The sequence below is a fragment of the Rattus norvegicus genome, chromosome Y (assembly GCF_021556685.1).
Source record: "Rattus norvegicus strain SHRSP/BbbUtx chromosome Y, alternate assembly SHRSP_T2T, whole genome shotgun sequence".
Taxonomy (NCBI): domain Eukaryota; kingdom Metazoa; phylum Chordata; class Mammalia; order Rodentia; family Muridae; genus Rattus; species Rattus norvegicus.
This window is the reverse complement of record NC_141555.1, coordinates 31,876,181-31,898,155: the sequence shown is the minus strand read 5'-3', so window position 1 is coordinate 31,898,155 and position 21,975 is coordinate 31,876,181. Positions and strand designations below refer to the sequence as shown.

Sequence of the window (21,975 nt, the reverse complement as noted above, 5' to 3'; positions counted from 1 at the left end):
CCTGTCATTGCTTCCAGGGTCTTCCTGGGAGAGGGTCTTAGAGGAGTATGTGTGGCCAAGTGTCACGTAGCCACTTTGAGCTAAACAGTCACAAAACACCAGGCCCAAATTCAATATGGCTCACTAAACAAGTGTATGCATGTGACTAATTTCTAGCCAGCAACATATGAACAGAGGCCACAGTCAAAATGTCTGCCATTTTCTTGTTTATGTTTACCCTCCCTATAACTGAGGATCGAATTCCTATATTCTTAAATATAGTTTCTTTATTCAATATCAAGAATGTATGTGTAAAGTAACAATATCTGGTGTTGGGAATTGTTTTATTTTGGCTCCCAAAATTCCACATTTCCAGACATGACAGTCCCTGAGAGCTACAACTGATAATAAAGAGTTGCCATAGCCAATAGCTGGGCAGAAAGAGAGAAAGACAGGGCAAGGGATGAGGAGAGAGGGGAGGATGAAGAGAAGCACCATGATCCAGGGTTAGAAGGATCAGAGTGAAGAGCTAAGGAGAGAAAGCAGCCTACAATGTAGATGAAAGGGAATAGAACCCTATTGGGGAGTGGGGTGTTTCCCAGAAGGTAACAGGGCACCAAAGATAAAACAGATGTAAAAGGTTTTAAACCTGGGATGCTGGGTAGAAGGGAGATGGTAGCTGTCAGGAAGGTTAGAAATGTCCTGACATTGAATATGTGTGTGTGTGTGTGTGTGTGTGTCTGTTTGTCTGTCTGTCTTTCATTCTTGAAGCCAGAGAACTCTTGGGCAGGTGCCATGACTGTACTATGGAGCCAAAGATGATTAATTAATTCACTACAGTCTGGTACATTGAGGTCCCAAGTGAGGGTTGCATTAACCTTGACACAGTGGTTACACAGCCCAGTCATCCAATGTACAGTTTATTCAGTTTCAACTTCTTTTAAAGGAAAAGTAGGATAAAAGATTCCCACTGTTTCTAGTTGTCACCAGAAACTATTTCTCTAGCAATAGAACATCTTTTATCAAAGTGACCCGAACCTCCGTGGAGACTGAGAAATCTGTCAACAGTCCAACTCTTAGATGTATTAGAGTTGCTGCTGTCTAATTAGTCTATAAACAAAGTTACTTTCTCATGAGAAAATGACCAGGAAGTCCATGTCCTCAGGTTTACAGCTGATTTGGCAGGCAGAGCATGAGGATCCTCTGCTTGAGGAAGTTGCCTCCTCAGTATCCCTCCTTAGTATCTCAGTGTGGTGAGAATGATCTTACCATCTTAGGGTGCACTGCAGCTGGCAAGCTAGGAGCAGTTGCCTCATGACATTTTTCTAAATTAAAGAAAAATAGTGTCAACCCTTATCCCTAGAAAATGGCTAGCAGACAGAGGGACCATTGGCCCTGAATAGCTAGAGAAATGCTGCCCTCTGTGGATTGGCTGCCTACTTTTGGGCTTTCACAGGCAAGGAAAAAGTCTCAGTATTTACACCAGATCTAGTCTTTTCCAATACCTTGGTCTGTGCCCCAATTAACTTAAGAACACTTAGTAATTTAGTATTAGTAAGTTGTTCCACATTTCAGCTACATATTTCAGACTGTGCCTAAAATGGGATAATTGAAAGGAAGTAAATTCTTAGTAATCTCAAAGGTAAGAGTCAGGGACTTTAGAGAATTAAACAACCTTTGTTTTATAACTGAACCTTCAAGAAGTTCCCCTTAAACCTTGAGTGTGACCAAGCAAGACTGAGCCAGAAAGCAACATTCCGGTTCACTTGTATACTAGACTCACGCACAATCATATACAATACACACATAAATCACAGACATTTTCTTTTGTCCTCTGCTACTCACATGGAAAGTCATGGAGACAGAAACTCAGATGATAAACTTCAGTCCAGACAAAGTAAGCCAATTAAAATAACAACAACAATAAAGAAACCTGGTTTGGTGGCAAGTCAATGAATACTCCTGTTTTATAAAAATGGTGGATGGCACCTGAAGAGTAACACCTAAAGTAGTCTTCTGGCCTCCACACATGCAAGCTCACATATGCAGAGCCATATGACCAAGTTAGCCTGTAAAAGGTTTTTCATGAGCCTGGAAGATAACTCAATGGGTAAGGGTTCTTGTGTGGCTCAGCCTGACATAATCAGTTCAATACCTGGGACATACATGGGAATCTGACTTGTACCAGACACCCCTGACCTCCATTCTTTGAGGTTTCTCTGCTGCTCTGTATGTAATGCTAACTGCAGACCTGCAAGGCCTGATTGTCCCAGAGACCAGAGAGTTCACATGTAGACCCAGGTGATACTATGTAAACTTGTGTCTCCAAATTATTTTGGAGAATAGGTGAATAAAGAGGCCAACAGTCAACAGCAGGGCAGAAGACACACATGCAGTGTTTAGCATGCCAGGACTTCTGGCATCAGAGAAGAACCACAAGTGGTAAAATAGGTGAAGCGACGTGGGTTGGCTAATTGGAGTTAAGAGTAACCCAGATGAAACACAGCAAATTATAAAGTGGGAACATTAGCTGGGAAACAGACATAACAGCCAGAGATTCCATATCTGCCCAGCTCCTGTGCTGATTAAGGCTTAATGTAAACATAAAGCTTGTGGATGTCTTTTATCTGGAAACTGAGTGGTCAGAGAAAGAGGAGAAATCCTGGGTTTGGATTAAATAATATCTACAACATCTATAAACACAACTCCTGCCCCCTACACACACAAATAATAAATGTAATTTTTAAAAGGGGGATAAGGAACGTGTCATCAACCATGGGGATCCAATTTCTATCACTAAAATCCATGTGGTAGGAGGATGACCTCCTCAGTCATTGGCCTCTGACCTCCATAAATGCACACTAACACATATAGACATATGCACACAGAATACGATAATGCATTAACAGATTAATTAATTAATTAATTAAAGGTTTTTCAAATCACCTTCTTGGCCCCAACTTACTTCTGTCTTGTGTTTACACGGCTCACTTCCCCACATCAGCCTCTCCTTCTCTCATGCCTGTCATGCTTGCATGTGTGTTTCCCCTTCCTTAGTTTCCATGTTTAAATCTATGTTTGTCTCTTTATAAACTGCAGCTCTGATGACTAGAAAGATGTTTCCCTGGTTGAAAGAATTTGCTGTTGCATCGTAAGGCCTGGAGTCCAAATCCCAGCATCCTGCAAACACCAGTCACTGCAGCTGCCAGGAATCAGACAACATCCTCTTAAACAGAAATAATACAATACTGCCAGTAGTTTGAGGAACACACACTTACAAATAAATGGCAGAAATGCAAAATTTGTCTGTTTAAAATGAAGCTCACAAGTCTTAAGACCTGGGTCATGAATCAAAGGGAAGTAAAAATTCTGGTTCCTTTTAAACCATGTGAGACAATCAAGTATTGTAATCTCTGCAAACCTGTTCCTTTATCATTTGCCAAATTTAAACAGTGCTGGGTTGTTAATGGGAAACTACTTTTCGAAGAGTCCACGAGTATAATCTATACACAGTAATTTACCAACTATTATTAAATTTTGGAACAAATGTTAAAAAACAAGTAGTGATTCACATTCATTTTTAAGTGTGAGGCAAAGGCTTTCAATCCTATGATTTAAGGTTGAGACTCAGATATAAATGGAATTACAAAACGCCATTTGCCAAGAGCAAAGGCTAAGTAAAACTACACTCCAATTTGAGAACCAGAATATAACATGTAGGAAAACTCCTAGTACAAAATGGGAGAAAACATCACACTAAAGATAATAAGACACCTCTCATTCCTGAACGCTGAAAACAATACAGACTTCCTTGAGATCTTTAGGGTTTTCCTGTCTGGATATAGGAAGCCCTGGTAAGTACTCTCATCACCACAATTGTATTTCCAGTAGAACATCAAAGCAACACCTAGGGAAGGAAAGGCATCTGTAGCTTTCTCATTTTCAACAACTCATTTTTATTTCATTCTAGACTTACAGAGAAACTACTTAGAAAGTCAAACGAATTTTGCCAAGCATCAAAATTTCACTCAAAAAATAAATATGAATTCTATTTTATCTTTTGACAACAATAAAATAATGTCAAAGAACAAGAAATGATAATAAATCTTTCAGCCAAGCACTCTGGAGACAGAGGTAGGTAGGCAGATTGCTTGACTTTGAAACCAGGCTGATCTATACTCAGGAAAAGTTCTTACATCACTGAAAAATCAAGCCTCCAGCAAAAGGGGGGGAGGCAGAAGAGAGGGGGAGAGGGAAGGAGGGAGGGAGAGGGAGAGGGAGAGAGGGAGGAAGAAAAGAAGAACCAATTTTATTAAAAAGTTTGGACTATTTGTTTCTATGTTTCATTGCCTGGGGACTGGAGGGCAGAGGGTTTTCTAGCAGTATAATGCAAGCAGAATTTATTTATGAAGCCTGCAGGCACATTTCCCACAGCAGTAGCTATCCGCTCCACTGCTAAACTCTGTATAGCATAGAAGGATTGGATATGAAACTCCTCTATTTTTCTTTCAAGATGTAAACTGCAGGCAAGTAGCATCCTCAATGCTGCCTCCCAAAGTGACATCTTCATCTTATACCATTTCATCACATGTAGTTTGGGGAATGAGAAGGACACGCAGGCTCTGATGCACTTTCCACTGTGTTTACTTTCCAAATGCTTTTATACCCTTTCTGTTTTCATGTTCCCCTTATAACAAAAGCTTCTGTGACACTATTTCTATGTAATTGTCTCTATCTCTTAACTACATGAGTACATGGTGGCCAGACTCTGCTGACTTCAATAGATAACAGAGAAAATTTGAGACTCACATCCTCACACCCTCTGCCATTATCTTACAAGTCTCCACCCCAACGCCGTTGTGCTCTGTGAGAGGATTCTCACAGAGGTGTGTGGCCAATCTAGTTTCTGATGAACCAGTTCTGTCTCCATCACTTCTTCAATGACAGCCCCTCAAACCCTAGTATATGCATCCTAGCTATGTGAGACAGCCTGTATGAAGCCCCTAACCATTGCTTAGGGCAAACATTTAAGCAGGGCTTCCCCTGATCTCAGGTGCAGGGAAGTTTGTCTACAGGACAGGTCACTTTGGGTTTCCGTGAGTAATCCCTACTTAAAGGTGGACTGCTCACAAGAAAGAGACCAGAGCTGAGTCTTACAATACTTAGAACTTCATATCTTATCAATTACACTTCTGGGCTTCGTGCTTTCAGTTGCCACATATTCAAGTTACCATTTTTGTTTGTTTGTTTCTAGTATTGGACAGAGAGAGGTAGCAGTTCTACTGTGTTCTGTGTTTCAGACATATGACTGGATGGTTGATTCTTAGTCTCTACTTCTGCAGTTAGACCGTCAGGTTGGCTTAGTAAATTTAAATCCTCATTTTGTGATTCAAAAATGACTTCTTCCCACTTCTTTTTTTTTTTCTTTTTTTCGGAGCTGGGGACCGAACCCAGGGCCTTGCAGTTGCTAGGCAAGTGCTCTACTGCTGAGCTAAATCCCCAACCCTCTTCTTCCCACTTCTAATTGCAGCATCAGCATCTCAGTACAAGTTTAGTTTATACATAGTCTAGAATTTAACAGAAAACTTATTGATACCATCAGTTTTAGAATTGAGACATAAAGCTTTGCTAATTTTCAGTTCCTGTTCTTGAGACCATTATGTTTTGGGAATATCCTGTGATTAGTAATTTCATGTCAACTTGGTCAGGCATGGGATACCCAGGAGTTGACTAAACAGTATGTCTGACTGTATCTGGAAGAGTGTCCTAAAGAGCGTAGCATCCACACTGGTGGACTAACTGAAGCACATAAAAGATCCTCTGTGTGTGTGTGTGTGTGTGTGTGTGTGTGTGTGTGTGTGTGTGTGTGTGTGTGTCTGTGTGTGTGTGTGTGAGAGACAGCTGGTCAGTTGCTGGCTTAATAGAATGAGGAAAAAAGATGAAGGTTGATTCCTAGATTGATTTGGGTGATTGATCTGTCAGTGATATTTTTGATTCTCAGTTTGTTAGGCAGACTACAATCTGAACTGTGAGCTCTTCAGTTTTGAAATTTCTTTCAAACATAACACTCGCTTTACATGTAGACACACATAGAGAGCCATATGTAAGTCAAGGGTTGGAATAAAGACAGAGAAAGCTGTTCCTAGGCTGTTTTGTAGATTAATTGTGAAATACACTATAGACAAAAACATTGTGCATCATATGACTGTGTATACAGAGCACACAGCCAGAGAGAGACATATACAATTGGTTATTTTTCTTTGAAGAAGTCTAATACTTATTACTTGAAACTAAAATTCATAGTTTTCCTTCATTGATCTGTAAGTCAGAGGCTTTGGAAGGCAAATTACTTGCTGTAGGTCACACTTCAAAGGAAGGCAGAGATAATCGTGAAGGAAAGGAGAACTACATGGAGGAAGCAAACACTGGGCTTGCATCATTCCATTGGCAGGATTCCTATCTTTCAAAACACTCAATCTTTACTTCTTGATTTCTACACATGTCTAAATGTTTTCTAAGAGAGTTTTCTAAGAATTCCATCTGTGCCTGGTAGTAAACTAGACAAAGCTCACACCATTCACTATAGCAAACAGAAGTAGCTGAAACTTGGGGATTAGATTTAAAGGATGTGCACTGTCATCCACACAGTCCACAGAGTCCTGTGAAGTTTCTATGTTGCTGGCTATTGGATATTTCCTATCCACCAGCACCATCAGTCACTTTCCTTGGTTCTCGTTTTGAGCCTGAACCTTATTAAAGATCTGCTAGAATGGCAATCAGAGTATATCTCCAGTCATAGAGGATAACAAGAAAAATGAGAACCATGAAGGTAACCTAGAACTCATGAAGGACTGAAGCCTTTGAGGATACAGTGGATGTGCACATGCCTTACAGTCTCCAGCCTTAGTATCCTGAAGAGGAGCTTGATGATCTGAAAAGTACATGACATGAGACGTGAAGAACCATTACTGGAGACTGAGGTGTTCCAATTACAGATGATGTCCTATGCAGCAGGATAAGCCAGCAGGGGGAGTGTGGGATGTAACCAGCATGTCCAGACTTGCATTTTGTCTTTAGAGTAGGGACACCATGATGATGCTTTTCTGCTGCCTTTCAGATGAAAACCAGCATGACACTTGTGACAAGCACTCGCCTGCGATTGAACAAGGATTCTGGATGGTATTTTCTTCTCCTCTGAAAGACACAGGAAACTCTACAATCAGCTCCTTCAAAGCTTCAGGTATCTGCATCAAAGGTACAGCAAGAGGAGAGAGAGACAGTGTCAGTGAATCCACTGCTACACCATAGTCTGCTTCTCATTAGGAAAATAAAAGGCCTCCCAAGAATTCTGAGGCCTTCAAAGAAGGAGGTAGAAACAGCTTTTGAATTATTCAAAAGCATTTTTAAAAAATCTATTGAGTGAGTTCTCATTTGAAGTTTATAGAACACTCACTTCCTAGTTTGAATATTGGTATTTGAGGAGCAAATTAAACATCCAAACTTCCTAAAATCTTGCTAAAAATGTATCTTAAGAAAACCAAATAGATTCAAATGATGACCATTCTACTGTAGAGAAGACGGTTAATTAAGAATATGGAAAGCAAGATAGAATCAGAGAAGCTCACATTCTGTAATTCCTATTAAATTTAGCAATTTAGTTATTATGTTGAATTCTAGTTAAAATGTTTACTTATTGGGAACTATAAAGTCACGTAGGACCTAAAGTAATACTGCAGAGATTGTTTTCTTGTGACTGGTGGTGAAAGAGTGACTAAGGGTTCAGTGAAAGCTCAGACTGGACCAACAAGCTCATCAGGTAAAGGTGAATAAATAATATATTTTGTAAAGACTCAATCGTCACAATGCCTAAGAATGAATCTTAGCCTCTAGTCAGTGTTGCAGAATAGAAGGTAGAAGCAGGCCATTCAGCAGCAGCAGCAGGCCAAGTCTTGCATGTTTCTAAGGAGCTGTGTCCTGAGGCAAAACAAGATTTGGAATCTGGGTGTGTCTGAACAAATGGATCATCAAAGGATATTTTGAGAACTTGATGCAGACATTTGCACTGGGACCAGAATTAATGTTAATGTTGGCAATCATTCTACACTCCACCCAACAGTTACCTAGCAACAGCCAGGTAGACCTGGCTTGCTATAAAAGGGACTATTTGGACTCTCTTCCTTTCTCTGATTCTCTAACCCCCATGCTCTCCCAGACCCCTTTAACTTTTCTCTCCTTCCCCTCACCCATCTCTCTTCACATGTTCCCAGCCAGCATCCTCTCCTCTTCTCTTCCCTCCTCTCTCTCTCTCTCTCTCTCTCTCTCTCTCTCTCTCTCTCTCTCTCTCTCTCTTTCCCTCCCCGCCTCAGTCTTTAGTCTTTCACCCCTCCTCTGCTCTCTCTGTCTCCTCCTTTTCTCTGCCTGTCCTCCCATCTCAACTCCCCTTCACATGCCCGTAATTAAACTTTATTCTATACTAGTACCCATCATATGACTGGTGTCTGGGTGTGCAGGGGAGGATGCCTCTGCATGTGCCAGCTGATGTATGCCCTCCCTGTACACTCTATAAATCATATCCTTGGCTTTTTTGACCAAGCCAGCTCAGTCATTCAACAAGTTCTCGAGGGCAGGGGTGAGGAATAAAAAGAAAAAAGACAAATAGACAACATTTAACATTACTCCAGCCAGTTCTGAGGCTGAAATAGCTTTATTTTAATCAGTCAGCTTTTATGTCACTTTAATTACATGCAGAATTACCAGATCAATTCTGAGTTGAGATGATAAAATCCTGTAAAATCCATTAGGGACTAATCAGGATGACTAATACTAAAGGACAGCCACACAAGCTTCAGCTGAGCCTGCTCTGAGCTTTGCATTAACTCAAATGTAAATGTTCTTAATCAGGGCCTATTTTCTTAGTTCAAGACCAAAGCAAGATTTCTTCCCCAGGATTTTTCTTTTGTTCTGATAATGTGAGATTCCTGCCAAGTGTCTTGAAGCAAGTAGCATGGAAAGGTTCTCTACACTTTTTATCAAACATCAATTCTAACAGGTGGAACTGTGCTGTATGGAAAGTTACAGAAGGTTGAGTGAAGCAAGTAGGAAACAAAACATTGTCATACTTCAGTGACAGCTCACCCTTCACTACTGAGGAGGAGCTCAGATAAAGTGTCCATAGCAGTAACTTCTCAATGGTAGGGATATACTTTATCATTGGATTTCTCTTTATTTTAAACAGCCACTTTTTTTTTCAGGTTGCACACATTATATTTATTTATTTGATGGTCAGTTTTTATGTATGTAATGTGAGTGGGTATTTTGTCTGAATGTATGTGGTGTCCACATGAATGTCTGATGCTTAAAAAGCCAAAGAAGGTGTCAGATCATCTCTGTTGTGAGTTGACAGGTACTTATTAGAATTGAACTTGGGTCCTTTGTGAGAACAGCCAATACTCTCGACCACTGAGCCAATCTCCCTGGGAAAGCCATCCCCAAACAGGAGTTGGAAGTGCCATTTTCACATCTAGATACTAGGATAAAGAGTCCCACCTGTATATCCCCTGCAAATGAGTCCAGAATCTTACAGGGGTATCTGAAAAGATCTTCCCAGTACAGGACCAATACCTCTGAGACTTTTGCATGCTCACCCCAGCTTTATTCAACTTGATGGTGGCCTGAGCCCTTGAAAATGAAAGCAGTAAAAGTTTTTAAGAAGCGGTGGCTTTTTGTTTACATTTTGGTTCTGATGTGGCTTTGATGAAAAGCTGGATTATAGGAAAAAGTTTTTGCACATCAATTTGGGATCATACAATTCACATCCAACAAACTGGTGAGACTGGGCTCAGAGCTGGAGAATGGAGACTCATAAGAAACTTGAGAACTGTCCAAAGCTACATCCCTTTTCCCCTTGCAACTGCAAGAGCAGGAGAGATGAATTTCTGAGTTGTACTGTTTTGTGTTTCACTGGGCTTGGTAATGAGAAACCACAATGCCTCCCTTTGTAGCCTCAAACTCCAGGCTCTCTTATGTCAGTTCCCCAAGTATCAGGAGCACAGGGATGCGCTGCCATAGCTCTAGCAGGAACAAGAAGATTTCTGTATTCTGTTGTCTTCCTCATGGGCTGAGGCTCCATGTCAGTAGCATCTTTCAAGGCCGTTCCTCTGCAGCTCCAAAAACTTTTTTTTTTAATATAAACCAAGTTTATTTTGCCTCTTAAGTGGTGTTCTTAAACCACAACTTGGTAAACAATGTGAATTCATGTAAGTCATCTTTAAAGTCAGAGATTTGCTTTCGTTTTTCTTCTATTTAAAGAGTTGTTAAAAAGATGCAGCTTATTCTAACAGGATAAATATTTTTAACCATTTCACATTGAGTTCATGAAGACTCACAAATGAGCAACAGTCCTCATTGAGGAAAACAAAAAAGTTGTTGTCGACAAGGAACTGTGTACACACACAAACAAAAAGAACTGTGTAAAAATAACTAACTTATCTCGAACACATGGGCACTGGAGAAAATTTCCTGAACAATACACCAATGGCTTATGATCTAAGATCAAGAATTGACAAATGGGATATCATAAAACTGCAAAGCTTCTCTAAGGCAAAGGACACTCTGGTTAGGACAACATGTCAACCAACAGATTGGGAAAAGATCTTTACCCATCCTACAAAAGATAGAGGGCTTATATCCAAAATATACAAAGAACACAAGAAGTTACACTGCAGGGAGACAAATAACCCTATTAAAAAATGGGGTTCAGAGCTAAACAAAGAATTCACAACTGAGGAATGATGAATGGTTGAGAAACACCTAAAAAAATTTTCAACATCTTTATCCAAGAGGGACATGCCAATCAACACAAACCTGAGATTTCACCTCACATCAGTGAGAATGGCTAAAATCAAAAACTCAGGTCACAGCAGATGCTGGCGAGGATGTAGAATAGGAGGAAAACTCATCCATTGTTGGTGGGATTGCAGACTGGTAAAAGCATTTTGGAGATCAGTCTGGAGGTTCCTCAGAAAATTGGACATTGAACAACCTGAGAACCCAGCTATACCTCTCTTGGGTATATACCAAACGATGCCCCAACATACAACAAAGACACACGCTCGACTATGTTTATAGCAGGCTAATACATAATAGCCAGAAGCGGATAGATCCCAGGTGCCTTTCAAAGGTAGAATGGATACAGAAAATGTGGTATATCTACACAATGGAATATTACTCAGCTATCAAAAACAATGACTTTATGAAATTCATGGGCAAATGGAAGGAACTGGAAAATATCATTCTGAGTGAGGTAACCCAATCACAGAAAAACAAACATGGTATGTACTCATTGATAAGTGGCTATTAGCCCAAACGGTTGAAATGCCCTGGATGCACAGAACACATGAAACTCAAGAATGATGACCAAAATTCGAATGCTTCAATCCTTCTTTAAAAGGGGAGCAATAAAACGCTTGGCATGGAATAGGGAGGCAAATTGTAGAACAGAGGCAGAAGGAACACCCAGAGCCTGCCCCACATGTGACCCATACATATACAACCACCAAACTAGACAAGATGGATGAAGCAAAGAAGTGGAGGCCGACAGGAACCGGATATAGATCTCTCCTGAGAGGCACAGCCAGAATATGGAAAATACATAGATGAATGCCAGTAGCAAGCCACTGAAGTGTGAAGAGACCCCCGTTGAAGGAACCAGAGAAAGGAGGAGAAGAGCTGAAGAGGTTTGAGGCCCCATGTGAACAACAATGCCAAACAACCAGAGCTACCAGGGACTGAGCCTCTACCCAAAGACTATACATGGACTGACCCTGGTCTCCAACCTCATAGGTAGCAATGAATAGACTAGTAAGAGCACCAGTAGAAGAGGAAGCCCTTGGTCCTGCCAAGACTGAAACCCCAGTGAACGTGATTGTTGCAGGGAGGGCAGTAAATGGGTGAGGATGGGGAGGGGAACACACAAGGAGAAGGGGAGTGGGAAGGGCTAGGGGGATGTTGTCTCAGAAACTGGGAAAGGGGATAACAATAAAAGTGTAAACAACAAATACTCAGTTAATAAAGATGAACAAAAAGAAATACCCAATTCAATTAAGATGTAGGGAAAAATGTAAGTAAATAAAATAACCAAAAAAAAAAATGGAAAAATCATTAAAGAGAGAAAAAAAAGTTTATAATGGGACAACGTGGAAAAATCATCAGCATAACTCTGCCTAACTATGTACTTTTAGTGTTACATAAGTAATATGTCATATCAGTTATGATGCATTGTGTTAAAAATCCTATTTTAATTGAGCAATAACTAGTTACATTTGTTTCAATAAACTAAATGGAATGTTTCTTTCCTACATAATTCAGGGTCATTATATTTGACTGACACGCTCTTCCATTTCAATGAAGATACTGAAGTTATATTTATTGGTGCATGCATATACAAGGGACATCACAGTGCCTTGCAAATATTTGTGCTTAATCAATGATCTTTGTTATTTCATACTTTTGTCATGAAAGAAGAAGCCTTTCTATCCATGGACAGAATTCAGTTCAGATACTCAAAATTTCTTCAATGCTTGACTACCTCTTATCTCAGTAATGTATCAAACTAAGTTCTAAGTGATTGAAGAAACAAAAATCAGCATAGGATTTATGGGCAACAAGCAGCAAAAGAACGTCTTTCTAATGAATAATATCAAACATTTAATAAAAGAACTTCACCAATACTTGTAATATTATTCTAGGAAATGAAATTAAATAGAGGCTGTCACATGTTCTACGTAACATAGCAAGGAATCAGATATATAATTCCACAAGAAATAAAGGGACAACAAACTAGAAGGAGACAATGGAATATTCTCTCTTAAATATGAAAGCAAATTTTTATTTTATATACCAATCAAATATTATAGTGCAAATATTAAGATGGCCATCCAATAGTATGACATAAAGGAAACAAATGAACCAAAGATATCCTTAATAATCAAGAGGGACACTGTAGTGTGTGAGTGCATTCTTTTCATCCTATCAAGCCTATAACATGTGATTTAGGCAAAAAGAGAAAGAGATTTCTTTCTTTTTTTTTTTTTTTTGGTTCTATTTTTCGGAGCTGGGGACCGAACCCAAGGCCTTGTGCTTCCTAGGCAAGCGCTCTACCACTGAGCTAAATCCCCAACCCCGAGAAAGAGATTTCTGAAGTACTATTTGTGTTCCAAATAACATAAAGATTGTATCTTGTGAAAACAATATGGAGCTTCACCTGTCAAACTTGACAAAAGCAAATTCGATATTACTAAAAAATCTGCATATTTCACCACTATGCTTGATATAATGACAACAGTATGGATCTCAGTCCAATGCATATGAGCACCAAATAAGTTCCAAAGTGGTCACATGGCTCAGGATGGCATTTTAATTGCAGTCACAACAGAGTGAAAGAGTCAGCCTCCATGCATGTTCCCAAATCATTTAACATGGCATTACCACAGAGTATAGAAAAGGATGGAAATTCCCATTAGGACATTCTATTTACCCATTTTTAGGTGTGCTAAGGTACTGAAATAATACTTATACTGTCAAAGACATAATTTACCAAAATATGGAACAAATTTAAATCCATAGTGAGTAGTAAAGTTAATAAACCCCATAATAAGATTTTATTGTAAGCCAGGGAATTAAAAATTATCCTGAAAATTGAGTAAAATTTCCACTTTATTTCTATTGGAATAGAATTCAGTGTGGCTCTTATGGACATAAGAATAAGGCAGTTCAAAAGTTATAAAGCAAATCAATTCTCCAGCCGTGTCACTCATTGTAATGTAAACAAGTTACATATGTGAACATATCAGACATAAATCTATGTTGTTGCAATATCAAATATGACAGGACTATATCAAAACAAATACCAACTAGACAAAAATAAATATGATATAATGTATTTATTAATATTAGCAATAAAATTCTCTGTCATAAATGACACATAAATTGTTTCATTCCTTCAAATAAAACATATGCAATTGTTCTCATTCATCATAATGAGGTATGAACAGACTCAACCAAAAAAAAATGTTTTAACAAATGGCATTGACTGTCAAGGACTGATTATCAGGCAATCGATCAGCATTAAAACTCATTAAATGTCTGCACTGGAACAGATATCGGACAGCATGGATATTGAATCTGTATAATTCCAGGCATTATTGGATTTAACATAATTACACCTTTTCCAGATAAAAGGAACCATAGGAAGATTGAGGAGATTTTGGAAACATGAATTTCATACAATAGGGAATGAAGAGAGAAAATGGTCTACTCCTGACTCATTGTTCCCTGTGAGACTGTGATTCCCTTCAATAGAAAATGGAAGGCAAAATGTCCCATGATTCAAGTCAAACCCTTAATGATATGGAACATTTATAACTTCTCAATTCTAGTCTTACTATAGAAGTTCTGATGAAATCAATTGGGTTCACACATATGGCTGTTTACACGTGATCTGGTTCAAGCTGTCCAAAAGAATATTTTCCCTTGAAAGATTTGTGTCACAGATATGAATGAAATCATGGCGGTTTTGATGGAGAACATGATCTTCAAAACATGGTTTTGGAAATGTTTTGATCAAAAGTTTTCAGAACTCAGATCTAGTAGAGCTTGAGGCCAGAATTTTCCCACTATATCCAGGGAGCAGAACATAGGATGAATGGGAAGGAACTCTTGAATATAATTAAGTGAATCTCCAGACAGCAGAAGTCTTAGAAAAAACACATACATGTAAATGTGGGTGTTATGTTTGTACACATAAAAAACAGGTTTCACAGCTGCTCCAGGCTAGATCCTAGCAGACATGAAGATGCTGTGTGGGTTCACTGTTGCCTTTTGGTTCCTGAAGTTTTCGCTATTCTTGTGCAGTTTGACTGAACCCAATTGCTTTTGGAGGATAAAGAATAGTGAAGATAATGATGGAGATTTGCAAAATGACTGTGGTTTTATACATTTTACAATCGAAGGACCTATTGAAGAAAAATTTTATAATAAACTTCTTAATTACATTAATTTTAGGTAAGTCATTAACATTCTCTCTTTCAATGTCATGAATTAGAAATATATAGCTCTGACAAAAAATTGTCAGATTCCATTGTGTTTTTCTCCCTGTAACCTAGGGAACCACTGAAAAATAATTATAACATCAATCACTATTTTAATACTTTCAAATATGTCACAGTTTAGCTTAGTGTTACTAAACTGCGTTCTAATTCACAAAGCTGGAAAATAAAATATCTGTTGACTCTGTGGATAACATATGGTGAAATATGAGTTCTCATTTGCCCTGAATTCGCATTTCCCACCTTTGGCAAAATTTAAGTGCGATGAAACTGCACCACTGCCTATCCTCCAATATCTGTCGATGATTCCTGTCTGAGCACGCATCAAAGGATTCTATTAAAAGGTTATCTTATTTTGGTCTTAAAAGTTGTGCATAAATTCATATACTGAAATATATATGGGTGGGAGTAGGGAGGTCTGTTGTACTTGCTTCCACTTATTATTATTACATATACACTTATGAATATACATATATCGTGCTTTATAAATGCTATTTAAATGAGCCCCTCCTGTCATTCTGAAGTTGTCACTGAATAGGGAAATAGCCTGCCTAGGTTCATTCTATTTTTTATTAGATTATTTTTTGGTCTAGTCATGCAAATACTCAGTCACATATTAAACTTATTAACAGTATGATATTGATGTTTACTATTTCTTTTACTTTTTTGATCAATATAACAGAGAAAATCTAGGAGGACAAATATATTTATCATAGTACAATTGAAATTTTACGTTTCTAACACCTCTTTAATCATCACTATGCTTAGTTTTTGAATACCAGAAAGAAAATAGGAGTTTTTTCTGGTTATGTTTTTTTGCTACTGATGAGATCAACAAGAATCCTCATCTTTTATCCAACATGTCTTTGTTATTTTAAATCATTTTTGGTATGTGTGAAGATACATTGGGAATTGTGAATTAAGTATATTCACAATCAAGCAAAGATTTGGATTTTACTAATTTTATCTGTAGATTGGAGACAACATGTATGTATAGCTTACAGGACCATTATGGAAAACATTCTTAAAACTGGCAATTAATTCCAAAGCTCCAAGGGTAAGAATGTGAGACACTATGAATTAACAACTTTAAAACTACCTTTACATGTGCCTACAAGAAAACTTGGACCCCATGCATTTTTGAGTATGCTGTTACACACACGAACACAACACACACACACACACACATACATAAACACACACAAATATATATATATATATATATATATATATATATATAAATAATCTGTTGTTCAAATTACTGATCTAACAGGCAAAACTGAATACTCAGACTTGTGAAGAATAGTCTAGAATATAATAGGAAAATATATAATATTTGTAATGTAATCATTCTATCCTTAAACTAAGTTATGAATGGTGAGTAACATTAATTGTACATGACTCCAAACATCCTAAAAATAATATTTCTCAGGGGATATTTCATCCTCTCTTACAGACTTTTCAGATCTTCTTTGGACCATTTAACCCTAACCTGAGTGGCAATGACAAGTTTCCCTATGTCCATCAGTTGGCATCAAAGGACAAGTGTTTGTCCCATGGCATGACATCCCTGATGCTTCATTGTAAATGGAATTGGATAGGAATAGCCATTACAGATGATGACCAAGGTACTCAGTTTCTCTCGGACTTGAGAAAAGAAATGCAAAGGCATGCGGTCTGTTTAGCTTTTGTGAATATGATCCCAGAAAACATGCAACTATACATGGCAAGGGTTAAGGTTTATGACCAACAACTTATGACATCTCAAGCAAAAATTGTTATCATTTATGATGAAATGAACTCTACTCTAGAAGTCAGCTATAGGAGATGGGGAAACTTAGGTGCTCAGAGAATCTGTATCACAACCTCGCAATGGGATGTTATCACAAATATACAAGATTTCATCTTTGATTACTTTCATGGGATTGTCCTTTTTGTACACCACCACAGTGACGTTGCTGAGTTCAGAAATTTTATGCAAACAATAAACACGTCTATGAATCCAGTAGACATTTCACAGTCTATGCTGGTGTGTAATCATTTTAACTGTGCAATCTCAAAGAACAATGTTAAAATGGATTATTTTACTTTCAACAATACATTGCTTAGCACAGCGCACATTTGACATGGTCCTGAGTGAAGATGGTTACAATTTGTATAATGTTGTGTATGCTGTGGCCCACACTTAACATGAATTCATTTTACAACAAGTACAGTCTCAGAAATTGGCAAAAGCCAAAGGATTGTTCATTGACTGTCAGCAGGTAAAGCTTCATGTATTCATTATTATTAGATATATCAATATGCTCTCTCATGCCCCTGAGAAGCTCACATATATTTTAGAGATTATTCTATTAGACTAAAGATCTCAACACTGCAAAACTCTCAAATGAATCTTTTACATGTATATATATCATGCACAGTGATCTTTTAATAGGAGACAATATATTTTTATGAATATCAGTGTATTTTGTGAAAATGTGTTTCAACATTTTTCCACATGATGTCAAATTTAAAATAGGAGATGAGTGAAAACCTTAAGTATTGTCTAGGGTAGAAAATTTTTCTCAAGAATAGTTTCTCAAGAATAAGTACATGTGCTTTGATTAATAGTTATTCTTTTAAATTAATAATTATTTATGAAATCACAAATGACTATGAGTACACATTTTATTAAGTTTCTGTTTATTTCATATATGTATACAGTATGCATATAAAATACCTACTACCATTCTTTATTTCCACAACTTCTAGAATTTTAGACTTCTACTTATTTCTTACATAGGTGGCTTCAGTTCCTAAATAATATTTTGACAAACATGCACACACACACACACACACACACACACACACACACACATCATGTTACTTGTTTTATGGTAATTATTTTTTCGAGCATGTTTTAAAATCAAACATTAATAAGTATATTAATTTTTAATGATTCAGGAGGTATAATGTATTTTACTACATGTGATTAGTTTCACACACCTGTCTTGTTGGAAAGACATTAAAAAAATATGGTACATTCTCAATTCAGCATTGCCTACATTGATATGCATATGTAATCATCTAATGATGCATCTCATTTAGGTGGCTTCCTCAGTGAAAACCAGTGTATTCAGTAACCCCGTTGGAGAACTGGTAAACATGAATCACAGGGAAAATCAGTGTGTAGAATATGACATTTACATCATTTGTAATTTTCCACAAGGCCTTGGATTAAAAGTCAAAATAGGAAGTTATTTTCCTTATTTCACACAGAGTCAACAACTTCATATATCTGAAGACTTGGAATGGGCCACAGTAGGAACATTGGTAGATATGCCACAATGGTTATTTTTTCAATCTATATAAATTTAAAACATGAGGCACTGAAATAGTAAACATGCGATGAAGACCAAATGCTACTTTTAATTTATATATTTTATTGTTCAATATATTTTATTACATTTTAAATGTTATCCCCATTCCCAGTTTCCATTCCTCTGCACAAGATTGCTGTTTCTGTAATCAGTGGGAGGGATCTTGTGGAAGTTGGATGCCCTAGCATAGGGGAATATTAGAGTAGGGATGCCAAAGTGGGAAGGTTGGTGTTGAAGCTCCCTCATAAAAGCTGAGGAAGGGGAATGGGTTGGAGATTCAAGATTTTCATTTAAATTTAGAAAAAGTCCATTAATTGTATGAGAGTCTTACATAACATACTTTGTTCTTATTCATTTGAACAACTCTTTCTTGGTGTAGCCTACCTTCTCTCTCAATACAACTCACTGCTCTAATTTATTTTTTACTTATAAATCTTGAGAGAAACTGATGCCAAATAAACCTTTCATTTCTATTAATCAATTTAAGAAGAAAAATAATTTAATTGCTATAACTGACATGCTACATATAATATTACATGATATGGTAAATATTTTGTAAATTCCAGTGCACTGGAAAGTAATATATGATAATAAATAATCAGGGGAATATTTATAGCCAAGACAGATAATGTCATATCTATCAATCTATGTGTCATTGTATATATTATATATACATTAACTACACTGACACACACTTTTGTGTGTGTGTGTGTGTACGTTTGTGTGTGTATGTGTGTGTGTGTGTGTGTGTGTGTGTGTATGTGTGTGTGTGCATTGCCTCAGGTTCCCTGCTCCATGTGTAGTGTGACATGTACTGCTGGATTCAGGAAAATCCATCACAATGAAAGAGGAGACTGCTGCTTTGATTGTGTCCAGTGCCCAGATAACGACGGTTCCAACGATAAAGGTACATGCCTGCATGAAGGATAAAATTGTTCAAAAAAGTATTAAATACTTTTTTGAAAATAGACAAAAAATATAGTCTCTTTCAAATCTAGAAATATGATATGGCCTAGATGAATACCTAAAACTCCAGTTTTCAGAATATAATGATTGAATAATGTCAATATATTTTGCACCCTAGGAAATAAACTGCAATTTCTCATACAAAAATCTCATTTTTCTCATAATATAGTGACTACTGATTTTATATTATGCAGAAAATGTTTAGGGTATCATACATGTGTAACACTTTTTTTTTCTTTTCTTATTTTCGGGGCTGGAAACGGAACCTAGGGCCTTGCTCTTGCTAGGCAAGCGCCCTAACACTGAGCTAAATACCCAACCCAGTGTAATACTTTTAAAAACAATAATTTTAACCATAATCTTTGCAGATCTTTATTCTTCTTTGATCGTTTGTACAAAGAATCTTGACTACATTATTAGTACACAATCTTTCTCTCTATAACACAGCTTAGTGCCTGACAAAGACCAGATGCTCAGGATAACAGTTGTTCTTTAATGAAATATATTTTAATACCTTACATGGCTTAAAGGATTAAGACTTCTTCTAAAAGTTTGAACAAGGGCAGATATTTCAAGAATGCAGCAACACATGGGATAGTGATTATCAGTAATCACTGTCTACCTAAGGAAATAAGGATGAATATCAATACCCATAACCTTCACACCATATCCATCAATATCCATAACCTTGGACTGTGTAGTTGAGAAAAAAGAGATTATACAACAAGAGGGATATGCACAGATCTATGAGATCTATCTTTGGTCTTCTTCAAGGACAATATTCCCTTATGTGAATGGGTTTTGCATAAGTAATTATATGCTCTGGTGCCTATGCATAGGTACAGACACAGTGCACAACTCTCAAAGCACAGTACATAGTGTCTTACATGAAATGGCATTAACAACTATACCTGCACATTATTTTGTCTGTCTGTAGTAAATTTATGGTTTGAAGAATAATATAACCTGAGATTATAAATATTATTAATCACATTTTTCTTTCTTCTTGGTTTAATAAGCATTTTTGTTCCATTCTCTGTGATGATAATCTGTTCCATCTAAAAGCATAGGTGAACAGAAATCCATATTAAGTTAATGGTCCCTATATCAGTAAGAAATGTAATAGATGCTCAACATCAAATTATTTATTTATATATCCTCTGAATAATACAAACAAAAATATTAACTACAGAATATGATAATATATAAGGGTTTATCGTTGTTTGGCAGCAGATATGAAACAGTGTGTGTGATGTCCAGATGATTCATACGTCAATTTAGAGCAAACACAGTGCCTCCAAAGAACTGTGTCATTTCTAGCTTATGAAGATACACTGGGGATGGCTCTAGGCTGCATGGCCCTGTCCTTCTCAGCCATCACAATTCGAGTTCTAGTCACTTTTGTGAAGTACAAGGATTCTCCCATTGTGAAAGCCAATAACCACATTCTCAGCTACATCCTGCTCATCTCTCTAGCTTTCTGTTTTCTCTGCTTATTGCTCTTCATTGGACATTTGAACCAGACCACCTGCATCTTACAGCAGTCCACTTTTGGAGTATTTTTCACAGTGGTTATTTCCGCCGTGTTGGCCAAAACAATAACTGTGGTTACAAATTTCAAGCTCACTACTCCAGGGAAAAGGGTAAGAAGAATGATGATAAGAGGGCCAAATAACTTTCTCATTTCCCATTTGGATACTAATCCAACTAGCTCTCTGTGGTATCTAGTTGGTGACATGTCCTCCCTTTATTGACAGAGATATACTATCAGTACATGGGAAGGTCATCATTATTTGCAAAAAAACAAAAAAAAAACAAAAAAAAACAAAAAAAAAACAAAACAAAACAACCAAAAAAAAAAAAAAACACAATCATTGCCTTCTACTTTGTCTTGGGATGTTTGGGTTCCTTGGGTCTGGGGAGTTTCACTGTGGCTTTCTTGGCTAGGAACCTTCCTGACAGATTCAATGAAGACAACTTCCTAACATTCAGTATATTGGTGTTCTGCAGTGTCTGGATCACCTTCCTCCCTGTCTACCACAGCAGGCGGGGGAAGGTTATGATAATTGTGGAGGTTTTCTTTATTTTGACTTCTAGCACAGTGTTGCTAGGTTGTATCTTTGTCCCAAATGTTATGTTCTTTTAGTTTGACCAGATTTAAATTTCTTCAGAAATAAAAAGATAAATTGCTTTATCAAAAGTTTGATACTTTCAAAATATTAGATGATACACAACTTATCTGTTTTATTTTGTCTTAACAAAGGTATTCCTTAATCATAAAAAAAAGTTTAAGCAGTATACCTACAGACAGTATTTAAACTGCAGGGCAGTATTGCTTAAAATGATAACAATTAGTAAGATTTGGTGGCAAATGAGCTCTCACAAACATAAACATATTGAGAACAGGAAATATCAATTGAGGAATAGCTACTATCACTTTGACTTGTAGTTATGTGTTTAAGGCATGTTCCTAATTAAGGATTATTATAAAGTGACCCTGCTGCCTCTAGGCAATGCCTACTCCAAGCAAGTTGTTCTGGGAATTATAAGGAAGAAGACTGTAG

At 37.3% G+C, this 21,975-nt stretch overlaps 1 pseudogene; it reads left to right on the top strand.

Annotated features, from left to right (window-relative positions):
• Window positions 1–14,824: 14,824 nt before the first annotated feature.
• Window positions 14,825–21,508, top strand: LOC147998003 (vomeronasal type-2 receptor 116-like; annotated as a pseudogene).
• Window positions 21,509–21,975: the final 467 nt, after the last annotated feature.